The 13,011-nt window shown below is 37.7% G+C and overlaps 2 long non-coding RNA genes across 2 annotated transcripts; both read right to left on the bottom strand.

Moving 5' to 3' along the window:
* Positions 1-60: 60 nt before the first annotated feature.
* On the bottom strand, positions 61-3,674 carry LOC146495123 (uncharacterized). The gene is made up of 2 exons (XR_014871649.1): positions 2,566-3,674; positions 61-1,646 (listed from the first exon to the last, which is right to left on the bottom strand). It is a non-coding gene; the product is annotated as an uncharacterized LOC146495123 (long non-coding RNA).
* Positions 3,675-4,903: 1,229 nt separating this feature from the next.
* LOC146495122 (uncharacterized) lies at positions 4,904-6,864 on the bottom strand. Its single transcript, XR_014871648.1, has 2 exons — positions 6,664-6,864; positions 4,904-5,732 (listed from the first exon to the last, which is right to left on the bottom strand). It is a non-coding gene; the product is annotated as an uncharacterized LOC146495122 (long non-coding RNA).
* Between the last annotated feature and the right edge of the window lie 6,147 nt (positions 6,865-13,011).

Below are 13,011 nucleotides of genomic sequence, written 5' to 3'. Positions count from 1 at the left end.
TGATATTCTCCAGTCACTAGCATAACATTTTAAAAGAACAACTTAGTAATTCAGAGGAGATAGTAGAAGCACAAGTCTTTATTTTCTAGGGATCTTGTTCCATATTCATTTTTAATAAGAGCTCTTCATGATGCATGCAAAATAAAAAAGCTTTGCCTTACAATATAATACACACACGGTGTAAACCAGCCAACACATTCACAGCCAAACATCAGTCTATAAATAAGGAGCAATATATTATAACATTATAATAGAATATTGTTAAATATTTTCAAGTTGATCTACTTTTATGAATATTTGTCAGTCTGCACAGAGACCCATGTTTGCTCACATCCAGCTTGGACAAAGAATGAAGGTTTGTGAAGGCATTCTGTAGAAGTCTACCTCAAGTAAATAAAAAGTAAAGCGTTTTGAACCTTTTCAAAAAAAAAATAAAAATGTAAATAAATGAAAAAGTTCAGCACAGATGGAAACTGTCAGTTAAATAAAGGCATACTGTTGCTTTATCAACACAGAAACAGTCCAAATGCAACCGAAAGCTCAAAATACAACACATCAGACCAAGTTACTCATGATCTTTAATCTTGGATACATATGTGTTTACGTGTTCATCAGAATTTTGTTTTTCAGTCTTAGAATCAGGAACTGGTCTTGCATTGGATTCAGTAGCACCAGCATTTTTCTGTGGCTTATATTTTTTATTCATTGCTGATGGAGTAAATCCGTGTTCATTATAAGCATTTATTACTTTCTCCACTGTTTGGCTTGATACGTTACATAAGTCGGCAGTTTCGCTGACTGACAGTCCTGCAATCCGTGCACCAACTATGTGGCCCCTTTCAAAGTCTGTTAACTCACTCATACTGGACGGGGTAGTGTCGACTGCTTCTCTTCTTTTATCCATTCCAGTGCTGAGTATATTGTACATCAGCCTTTCTTCCCCATTTCCCTTCTTTAAGAATGATTTGAGACCATTTCTGATGAGGCTACGGCGAACAGTAGCTGGATCAACTGAAGGGCCAGATGCATCTCTCAGGTCCTGTGTCAGGTCTTTGCTGGATCTTTTACGATTTCTTAAGGACATGACTTTCAGATACTGTTCATCTGCTGTAGATAGTTTTTTAGGTCGGCCACTTCTTCTTTTGTCTTCCACTTGTCCGGTTTGCTGAAATTTTTTAAGGACACACTGCACACCATGCCGAGATATGCCAAGTTTTCGGCTAATAGTTCTTTGGGGTTCACCTTGTTGGTGCAAAAGTACTATTTTATGCCTGTCAAACCGTGTTATCTTTGGCATTTTTTTCTTGATTTAACTAAAGATGCAACTAAAGAAATGAGAAAAAAATGAACAAACTGTCAAAATATACCATTTAAAACTGGTTCTTTGCTATGATTTTCATCCCGGGTTAACACAACACTGCTTCATTCCTTGAGTTAAATGTCTTTTCTATGCTCCAATGAAGCCAACGTCCAAAGGAAAAACTTGCAAAAAGACCTTCAGAAAGCCTGGAAATTTGATGCTCAAAACAACTTTAAAAATTACAAGCAAGTCTGGCTCCTTGGGAAGCAAAATATAGAGAAACAAAAGGTGGCTCAAGACTTTTGCACAGCACTGTAGATGTAGATGACTGGTTTTACTCCTTGGCCTGAATGCAAAAATCATGAAAGAAGAAAATACCAGAAGTTAAAATTTCAAACACAATGAAATAACAATACACAGTTGTCTTTCTCTTTGTATTGATTAGCAATTAGTGTGCTAATGGAAGGACAAATTGTAGGGATGAATTCTAACTAGCCCCCCCCCAGTACCCTACCAACCACATGCTCTTAATAGATGGTCGTATCATGAGAATGCTTACTTCAAGTTTGTTAAGCATATTTTGATGCTAACAGTTCTGTACTTTCAGGCTCCTTAAAAAGTATTATGACTCTGAGTCAAGTAAAGTATGTATTATATATAGGACAACTGGATGAGCAGGTGATCCATGCTATATGGATAATGCAGAGGCCTTGGTGTGAATTTGTCCTAAGGCTATTTACTTGGTGTCTTTCTCCAAGCTTTACTGTCTTCTTCCCACTGTACAATCAGATAAAGGATTAAAAGCCCAAAACATACATTTAAAAAAGTTTTAGTTTTTATTATTTTAGCTGCTGCCCTGGTGGTATTTAATGGGATGAGAACAGGAAGAGGGAAGAAAAAATATAAAAACAGAATTCAAACATACATTCTGCCTATGGAAATTTGATATAAGGTCTATAGGTACTGGGTGTAAATGAATGCCCTACTTTAGGATAATATACTACACTAATATATTTAATACACTAATATGTATATAATATATTACCTAAGTAAATTTATTGTAAAATTTAAATGAATTTTAATTATTACTGATGCTCATCGGGGAAACACAAAGACGCCATTGCAAAACTTTACTCTTCTGCTTTCTGCAGAAAAGTTATGTCTGCTCTGATGAGCTGTTTTCTACAGCTGCACAGAGACCCGTGGGATCTGCCATGGTGACGCTTTTTTTCAGAGAGACTGGTCAGTGGGCGGTGACTTTATACCTGTTGATCACTAATGTAATGTCCATCGTCTGCAACATCAGTTACCATAGTGATGTACCTCCGTGAGAAGTGAACCACCTTGGCAGTACAGAAAACCTGCAGTAGACGAAATTCTGCTTCGTAGTGCAGGCCCCTGAAAATCATACCCACTGTTCTCTACACCAGTTCACCTCCAGCACTTCCAGAACCCCCGAAAAGAAACAGGTTAACAGCTAATCAGTCAGGACACGAATGCAACAGGACAGCTAAAATGGTTTAATCAGTCATGTGCTCTTTTCGGGGAAACGAGTGAGTTTTACTGAACCGCCTAATGCTGTCCACCTTAAAAATAAAACAATCAGTCATTATTGCACAGCTTCAGTTAGAAAAGCTAAGAAAGCAAAGCTAACCTGGCTAAACGTAGCCTTACACCTTTCTATCGTCACACGTTCTTGTTGAGGTTTAAAATGTTCTTTGCATAAAAAACATAAATACTGCAAACATATTCGCCCCGACGCCGAGAAAACGGATGAAAACACAGGTCAAACCTCTCACGGTTGGACACGTGAACCCTCTTCCACAGAGTAACAGCGGCGCTGTCACAGGTGTGTTTGTGGTTGGCGCTGCACTTCCGGGTCTGTTGTTGCGTCACCGTGTGAAGCACACGCACAAGCACAAGCTAAATCACTGCAGTTACTTTAGTACTGTAATTTTCAACACATGCGATTCTATTTAAATATTAATCACTGAACCTCTTACTTTTCATTTTCAATATATTTCCATGCCGTAGCCTGTTAGCTTTGCCTTGGTTGTTTTATTTCAGAGAAATCTATTAGTTTTACTGTTTTACCATTTAATTAAAACAGTGTTATTATGGCTGGATAACTGAAAATCCTATTAGCAAACCTGGTAAAATAAATAAAATTAAATTAAAAATAAATCTCTGTGCAAGCCACTCTTCACAGCTCATAATGTAAAGCACACAGAATACATAAGTGACAGCTGTGTTCACTCAAGAATGTAAAAGGTTGAAATGTACCATCAGATGAGGTAATTTTAATTAGTCTGAGGTTCAGGTTCTTTATTCCTGTCATGAAACCTTTGAGAGTAGTGATCTTTTTCAAGTTCAAATTTGGGGTCCAGCTTCGTCTGTGTTGTATCTGTGCACAGCACCCTGGGGTTCAGATAGCGTCTGTGCTTCCCATTGTTTGTAAGGCTCGCTGTTCTTTCCATCGAACTTTGGAGAATCAGTTTCTATCTCTGCTTTCTGATTGGATGCTCCTCGAAAGACACCAGCTTTATGCAGCTCACGCCGTACAGTCTTTACAGAGACTGTGTGAGAGAGGTGTCTATTCAGCTCTGAGGTTATCTTACAGGTGGTGTACTCGGGGTGGTACTCAGTCATGACTCTTGACACTGTTCCCCGTGCCACGTTAAACAGCTGTGCCGTTTTTGTGACAGATGCACCCGACAGCCGTGCAGCAACAATCTGGCACCTTTCAAACTCTGTTAAGTCACTCATACTGATTTGAACACTGCTTTTAAAGTGGTGACTATCTCCTTTGGACACTGTCACCTGACAGACGAGCAGGAAACCCAGCCACTGCGTTGGAGCACTGTCACTTAGGTACCCCAACGTCCACTGTCATATGGCACTTCCATGAGTTTGAATGCTGAAGCAGTGATGTCCTAGTTACTGGACCAATCAGCTGCTGACAAGCTGTCAAATGTAGTGTCCTCCTTGCTCTCTAAATTGATGGAGAAAGCAGTAAGTCTAAAAAAAAAAAGAAGTTTTATTTATTTAAATATATTAATTGTATACTAATAAAAAATGCTGTGGATTAATCAAGGACTCACACAACCACTGAGGGGAAACCCACAGCAGCTGATGCATTACTAAATGACTAAAGGAGCTAGGCAAAACGACAAACAATAAAAGGCTCTATCAGTCAAAAACTATTCAATGAAGCTCATTCTCGTTAACAGCTAAATCAGTGGTACTTCTGGATGGTATAACGGTAATTACGGCTAGCAGGTAGCAAGCAAGGCTAAAGTAAACGCAAGCGCGTATTCACAGTACCCATTTGGGTCCTTACTGACAATAATTACAGATAATCTACTCATGTCTGCTCCTCTGTCCTCCACTCTCCTGCTGGTGACCCAGAAGTTAATCTCAGTACAGCAGTTGTGCTTTAACAAAATGTATGTACACTGTTCCCCCATGGTATTTAATCGACAGCTTTGAAGGACGTCTAATTTCCTAACTGCCTGTTGCCTCCTCTCAGAGTCTCTCAGAGAGGATGTGCAATTTGAGAAATGAAATAGGGTCATTAACACAGAGAGAAAAGACGCAAAAAGATTCACGTTTAAGATTTATTTGTTGAAAATATGCAATATTGCTCAAAAAGAAAAAAAGAAGAAAGTATGAGTTTACAACACAGCCAGTTCACATCAGTAAAAAGTTTAAAATCATTTTTGGCCATTCTTATGTCGAATTTCTTTAAACTAAACAGTAAAATTAGTTTACCATAAATAAAGTAATTGATATTCATTTTTTTTAAAGAGATAATCTCTCAGCAGAGAGGAAAAGTGTTGGTTAAATAAAGGCATTCTGTGGCTTTCTGAAAACAGAAAAAGTCTAAATGTAACATAAGGATCAAAGTACAGCTCATCAGACCGAGTTACTCATCTTCTTGGGTCTTGGGTTCAGGTGTGTCCATGTCTTCATCGGGATTTTGTGTTGCGACCTTAGACTCGGGAACCACTTTTGCCCTGGCCGCTTTTCCATTAGCAACTGTATTTTTCTGTGGCTTGCGTATTTTTTTCTTCTGTGCTGATGCAGCAAATCCGTAATTCTTATAAGCACTCATGACTTTCATCACTGTTCGGGCTGAAACGTTACACAGCTCAGCAGTTTCGCTCACAGACATGCCTCCAATACGCGCGCCGACTATTTTGCCTTTTTCAAAGTCTGTTAGCTCACTCATGCTGGAGGTGGAGAGGTTTCGACTACTGCTTGTAGACTGGACAGACAACCCCAACGATCGTCAAGCTAATAGCTGAGCAACTGCCTCTGTAGCTTGGACTCATTCACATCAAAGCTGAATTGTTTCCATGCGGTGTTCCTTGGTTTGTCCACTGCAGTGCTTTGTATATTCTGAGAGGGATGTCTGGTGATGCTCTGTGGCCTGAATGCAAAGCATAAAAAAAACTATCAGAAAGTAAAATTTCAAATCTAACTGACACTATTGGAGAAACTCATAGACTAGTGGTACAAAAAAAGTGCACTTCCGGAATTGCTTTACTAACAAACACATTCAATATACTTGTACTTTAAGTACTTCCACTTCTATTCAATTACATTTTAGACTCAGCGCACTTAATTTTAAATATTGAGCTGCTTATCATTTTGCAGGTTTAATATAGATATACTAATGCATCATTATATTATTATAATAAAACAACATGCTAAAGTCATCTAAAGCTGCAACAACCAGTTATTATGCCCCAATAATATGATGCTAATTGGCTTAATCTGAAAAAATAAATAAAAATAATATTTGTTGATGCCTTTGTTAACAGCCATGTTGAAAATGGCCACCATCTTGAGTTTTCGCATGGCTAATGAGCTTTATCAAACAAGTAAACATAAAAACGGTATATGTGCCAGTTTTGGTGTTTGTGAACACCAAAACTGGCTTCCTCTTGTGAACGATTTCCGTGTAATGTTCAGGTATCTGCTGCTCAACGGGATCAAACAAACGCGTCCTGAGTGAAGCTGATTCCAGCATCAGGAATAACAAAACCACTGAAGGTGAGCCAACAGCACCTGATACGTTCACGTAACTGTTTTAGGATCCAGAAAACATCACCGGAACACTTTGCGTCACCGTGCAGCAGCTCAAGCACACTTAGAGAAGCTTGTTGGTGCTTTTTTCCAACCAAACCGATGATAATCAGTTTTGCTGTAACGTTCAGTTTTGCTAGCCAGGTAGCAAACCACAACATAGCTCCCCTCAACAAACTGCATATTCCGAGCACACCTTCATCTTTGTAACACAATTTATAGAAAAATTAAACACAGAAGAATTTGTACTAACTATTATGCACTGTACTTACAACTAAATCTGAACGGCAAGTCTGTGTTTTTGTCCACTGCTACTCTCCTGTGCGTCACGCGTTTCGCCAAGGAGAATAAAGTACGTCCGGTGGGGTTTTTCATAATAAAACTCTCAATTTGTGAAAAAACTATTATTGATAAAGTCAAAGATCCAATGCAGACGTTAGAATTTTATTCATACCGTGTTCATGAAATACCTGAGTAAGAAAGGGTTTTTGATGGTCCTACTGGTTAAAGACAGAAAAAAAATTACTATATTAGTTACCGCCCCCCCAACCAACCGAACTACAACAAAAACATCCAGAAATTATGAAACTAGGTCCTATACAGATTATCACAATGTTTCTGAAGTAACACAGACTAAGCTCGTTCTTCTGTCAACATCCTATAAAACACAAAAGCTCCATAAATATTTTCTCCGAATATTAATGATATTTTGATTCACAATAAATAAATAAATAAATAAAAAATCCCCTTGCACCACACACTGTACTGTGCAAAACTCTTGAGTCAACCCTCATTTCTTTCAATTTCACGTCCAGGGAGCTGACAGCAATAGTTCTGAGGGCTTTTGAAAGTATTTCAATATTTTATGTTTTTTACAGCCAAATTTGTAAATAACCCATTTTTAAATATTATCTTTAAGCACTTTGTTACTAGCAGCGAGTCACAAAAACACAGCATTTGTTCCCAATGTCATGTTCTTAAGAAACAGAAAAAAAGTTCAGCAAAGACCTGAAACAGGATCTAAAAGTTACATCTGGTCCTGAAGTTGATCCGTTCACCGCAGCCTCAGCAGAAAGGGTCTCAAAGAAGAAGGAATTATGAACACAAAAAATATATATAAAGAGTAACTGAAGGTTAAATGCAGCTAATATGTCCTGTTTTAAGCCAGGCAATTACACCTCTGCTCAGCTGCATCTCAGCCACCATGGCTCTGGCAGCAAGAGTGCTAGAGCCAGAGTAGGTGAGAGGCGAGCTGGAACATACCATTATGGGAGGAGGGGTTATCTATACTTTTGTTGTTAAAATGTTACGTCTCAAATAAGTACTGTATGCTTTTTATATTTTTAGTAGTGTGTCACACAAATAGCAAATATTGTCAAAAAAGGAAGAAATCTTTGGGGGTGCTTTGATTCATTTTGGGGGCGCTGAAGCACCCCCAAACTAAATCAAAGCACCCCCAAAAATCGGCTAAAATCGCCCCTGTTGTTGACCTATGTGAAATATATGACAAATGTATCCTTCATGAATGATATCAAGTCATCTTGAGCCACAAACAACATTCCTGTCACAAGGTAGAAGCCGCAATCAGTTTTGACAGTGATTTTTATATATACTTTATTTTTCCAGTTAAAAAAAATCTTGGTAACATTAAAAATGTTAGTTTTTTTTTCTTCCTCTTGGTAATCTTGACAGGAGGATAGCAATAATCGCAACAAATATAACGTTCTGTAAACATATTTTATGGCAAAAAAGGACCCGATTAGTTATAATGTAAGTACAAGAAAGTTATAAAGATACCTGAAAAATATGTAATTTTCAAATTTGATATATAGTCCCTAAATCCTGTTTACTAAAGTTTATTTCCCAATATAAGAAAAGACATTACACATAAAAAACAAGAAACACTGGAAATCATGTTTTTTTTTTTTTCAGACGAGCTTTTAAGCAAAACCAAAATTAAAAAGTATTATAAATAGTTGAATCCAGGGGATATAGCAGGAGCACTGAGATATCAGTGATACAATAAGGCATTTATACAACATTCAGAAACTTGATGGTCACAGGAAGAGAGTGGGTAGAAGCAGATGGAAGAAATGATAATTACCTTTCTCGGGATAGGACACGCTGTTCTTGCTTGTCAAGTTGGTTTGCTAACTGCCATTAAACGAAACCGAATATGAAAGGAATCAAAAGTGATAAAGTGAGCGGCAAAATCAAGCGGTGGGACGCCTCCGATTTTCCGACTTGAACATTCCAGACTGGAGCGCCCAAAGAAGAAAATGGATACAAAACCTTTAAAACCTATAGAACCAAATGAGGAACGGTCCATGGAAACAGATACTATCCAGTAAGTCAGACTTTCAGCTTTCTCCTTGTTTTTCATTTTACCGCTAGCATAGTGAACCGTTGTGAAGTAGTACCATGCAAACCAAACAGGTGCCCTCTAACATAGATTTTAATGTGTCTTGCTTGAAATGAAAAAAATATTGTCATAAGGTAAGCTGCTCAACTTCAGCAACAAAGTTGAGTGAAAACATAATTTGAAGATGTTGGTTGCTTTAAGAGCAGGTTGGTGTTGCAGTCGTTAAAGGAAACGATTCTTGGGTACTCTATAGTTGCCATGCCATGCCACAAAAAGATGCTTGTTAGGTTAATTTGTTACAAAGTTCTTGCAAAATTCTTTTAAACCTTACACTGCCGTTAATTCATATATTTGGGAATTTTTTTGATCATAGTTTGTGTGAGGTGTTGTGTGTATGTGTGTAGCTGAACGACTGAACCATTGCCATCTTAGTTTTTTCCATTTAAATTGAGCCTTTGTAGATTATTTAACAGATGATCTTGCAGGTCTAATTATATGTATGCTAGGTGTGTCTGATAATGGTAGAAACTGAAGGCTGGCCAGATGCCAATGTGATCTACTTTTTCCACGTGGAGTACAGTGCTTAACATATTTATTAGACCAGCATCCATGGTTTATGCTAAAACTGCCCTAAGTTAATATTGTGAATTACCATACTAGTTTTTAATGCCATGTAATGGTTAATTCACAAATTTAATAAGATATAGTTTGGAAGAATCAAAACCAAAAATCTCAAGTTTCACTTTTAAGATGTGTCTAATGAAATTATTTCCTGATCTGTGTTAAAGCTCACTTAAGCTGCAAAGACTCCTGCAGAGAGTTATGTTTCCATGAACAGTGACATGTCCAAAGGGGAACCGCTACACTTTAGTAATAATCAGCCAAGGGAAGATACTGTGGAAATACATTTCTATTTAACAGTTAAGAAAACCTCATTTAAAATCCCACTGTGATGATCAAATATGTTAAAACTGTAAGTACAGTATTGTAGTCTTACTCGAAGTTAGATTGCTGCTAATTCATGTTTTGAATGTTTTGGATTGTAACTTTTTGATAGGCATGAAATACTGTTGCCAACACAAAACAAATCTAGCTGCATAGGAGCATCTAACACTGAGAATGTTAATGTGGCATTAATAGTTGTAATATGTGCTGTGGAATCTATCCATGAATGCAGAAGTGACAATGAGCAGTATTTAAATTAGAGCAAAGTTCATGCAACGTTTGCTGTAAATACATAAGTAACTGAAATACAGCATTGAAGTAGATAATTTATCACCAGTATATGGTTGTCAGTTAAATGATGACATTATAGAGTATTTATTTTTGGTAAATGATATAATATTATTGTCAGCACAAAGCAGGTGTAGCTTAAATGTGGGGTGTGGATCTTTGTTGCTAAGCCACGTGTGTGTGGAAGTGCAGATTCAGCAGACTCTCTGTGTAGTCAGCAGAAGTTACCCAATTTACTGTCCAGTAAAAAGACAGTGAAAAACCATGGGTCGACTTCCACAGATTTACAGTCACCCAGACGATCCAGAACATCAGCACAGCCAGCCTAAAAATTGTTCACTCTTGTTTAGGGATGGGAATTGATAAGAATTTGTCAATTCAATTCCTTATTGATTGTCACTGGGTTCTCTGAACATCACTGATAATATTTGCAATCCTGAAAAATTCATCTTATGTTACAACTGCTTCAGATCTGCTGTTAATAATTAATGAAGGGTTATTGAAGTGTGCGCAACACGGTGGTGCAATCAAGTCCTTAGTTCAACTCCACCATAGGGACTTTAGATGTAGGCACTACGATGGAACTGCAAGGTCAGAGAGGAAGAAGACCTACAAATCTAATAAAGGAGGATATGCAAAGGGCTGTCGTGACACAGGAGGATCTGAGCCCCAGAAACATGAATATTGAGTTAAATCTTTATTTATATGTAAATATACCTGTCCAATGTTTAATTACATAAGCATTTTGGGGACAGTGTCCTCAGCACAAACATACTTCCAACATGTTATATGACTGTGTTGTAAATTATAATGTCTTTTTTAACCTATTACGTTAAAAATGTCAATAAATCACTTGCAAATGTAGACCACCTTTTTAAACAAGGGAAGTTTATTCATCAGAATTATTTGTTACTCACATTGACATAACATTATTTTTTTACACCCCCCAACAAACCAAGCTTCATATTCATATTTTGACCATCGGATGCCACCAAAGAGGACTGTGTTGAGAAGCCTTGAGTAATGAACCCTTTTTCAAAACAAGCTTCAGTGCTTCAAAGCTTCACTTGGCTATCACCACTAGATGGAAATATAAGAAACCTAAGAAAAACAGGCAAGCAAACTACAACGAACAGCACGCACTCTATAGCCCATAGCCCCCAGACAATCAAAACAGGGCCTAAGGCCATGAAGTGCAGCTTCAGGTGGCTTATATAGGCCATCTGGAGAGCATCCATTGGCTGCAGGACTCAAACGTAAGCCAATGACATGAAAACCAGGATCAGTGGGAGCCAGTAGTATTGAAGGGTGCAACTTACAGGACCTGGAAGCAGCACGGCAAACAAGAACCTGATGTTTTTCTTGACATTCTTTTAAGAGAATGTAGTCATTACATATAGTAAACACTCACTGGCCACTTCATTAGTTATGTGGTGCACTTACTGGGTTGGCTATCCACTTTGACTTCTTATTGCCTTAATTCTTTGTGGCACAGATTTAACAAAGTGCTTGAAACATTTCTTGGGTCCATAGTGACATAACAGCATTATATTATTGCTGAAGATTTGTTGGACATTTATATGACATTTATATTTATATTAAATTAAATGCATTGAAACATATATTTAAAGTTACAAAAGTGAAAAAGAAGTGTTCTTACATTGTACAGTACTTGACAGTACTTGCCTTGGCTTCCTGTTTCCTGTAGCACTTCCACTAGACCACTAGAGGGCAGCAGAGACAGTCAAATAGCAATGAGTTCTCATGAAGTGTTTACCACTGTCTGCTTGCTCAAACGTCTCATTAACAAACAATTATACTATACTTTTCTTTATTGTTTTAAACCTTTCTGACCCATTAAAGCCCTCTTTTAGTTCCCAGGAATCTCTCTGGGAAAAACGGACAAAAATTATTCCATCTTGGAGGCTGCATGACTTTCAAGCAACTTGTAATGACACTGTTGTTGCTCTGTGGTTGGCCATAACACCATATGGAGACCAAAGGTCAAAAGTTTAGATTAAATATTGCTCTACTTCTGCTGTTTGGCAACTGCTGCAGTAATTTCAAATGCTTGTGCGTGTGACAAATTAAGGCATGTGGCTCAAAAACGTTCATGCTCATGTTTTTTCCTGAGTGGATTTTGAAGTCAGAAGTCAGAAAAGTGTTTCTCAGTGTTCTACGTTATAATTAAAAGTGAGTGAAGGAACTGTTGCTGTGCTTGCATATCCATTGTTGATTTGCATAGTTAATATGGAAAAAAGAGTCACTGCAGTCAAATGAATCTATTTGTAACAGCTTAAATCACAATATGCACACACACACTTAACCTGTGAGCACAGACGTGGAGTCTTGTGGATACACACACATACAGAAAGCTACGCAAACACTCATTTATCATCTTGACTCTCAGTTGCAGGTCAGACACACAAGCTAGACTGATACTAATGCTCCTCCACTTAGACTGTTTTCACAAGACTGTAATGGCTGAGTCCATTAGTGTTAAATAGGGGGTTTGGCTATTTTTCACACCTTCCCCGAGCCAAATGTGGGCTCGACCTACTACAATAAGAAGGACTTTCAACACTGTCATCACTTTACCTGATGAAATACATCAAGGTTCACATGCTGTCTGTTCTTCTCTCTTGTCTTTATTGTATTTCTTAGTTATACTGGTAATTTTACACTTTCATGTGAAAAAGTCATGAACATACATAGTTACTACACGCAACCTAATTATAAACAACAACAGGTAAACACAGTGCAGTTCAAAGATAATTTTAAAATACTACTTTGTAAGAAAAATAGGTGGCAGTATTTCCTCCCACAGAGAAATTACATTTCCTTCCAACATCTGAAACATCTGAGTGTTCAATAAGAGTCTGTGGAAAACCTGTAACCCCCTCATGTGTCCCTTTAGATGGGACACATCTAGGTGAGAGTTTGCACAGTTTAGGGTTTTGGAATGAATGTAACTGTGAACAGATGAGATTATTTGTCTTTTGTCCATGTTTAATTGAAGAACTTT

Source organism: Neolamprologus multifasciatus, chromosome 20 (assembly GCF_963576455.1).
Source record: "Neolamprologus multifasciatus chromosome 20, fNeoMul1.2, whole genome shotgun sequence".
Taxonomy (NCBI): Eukaryota; Metazoa; Chordata; class Actinopteri; order Cichliformes; family Cichlidae; genus Neolamprologus; species Neolamprologus multifasciatus.
Note: the sequence above shows the minus strand (reverse complement) of the source record. Positions and strands in the feature narration are given on the sequence as shown.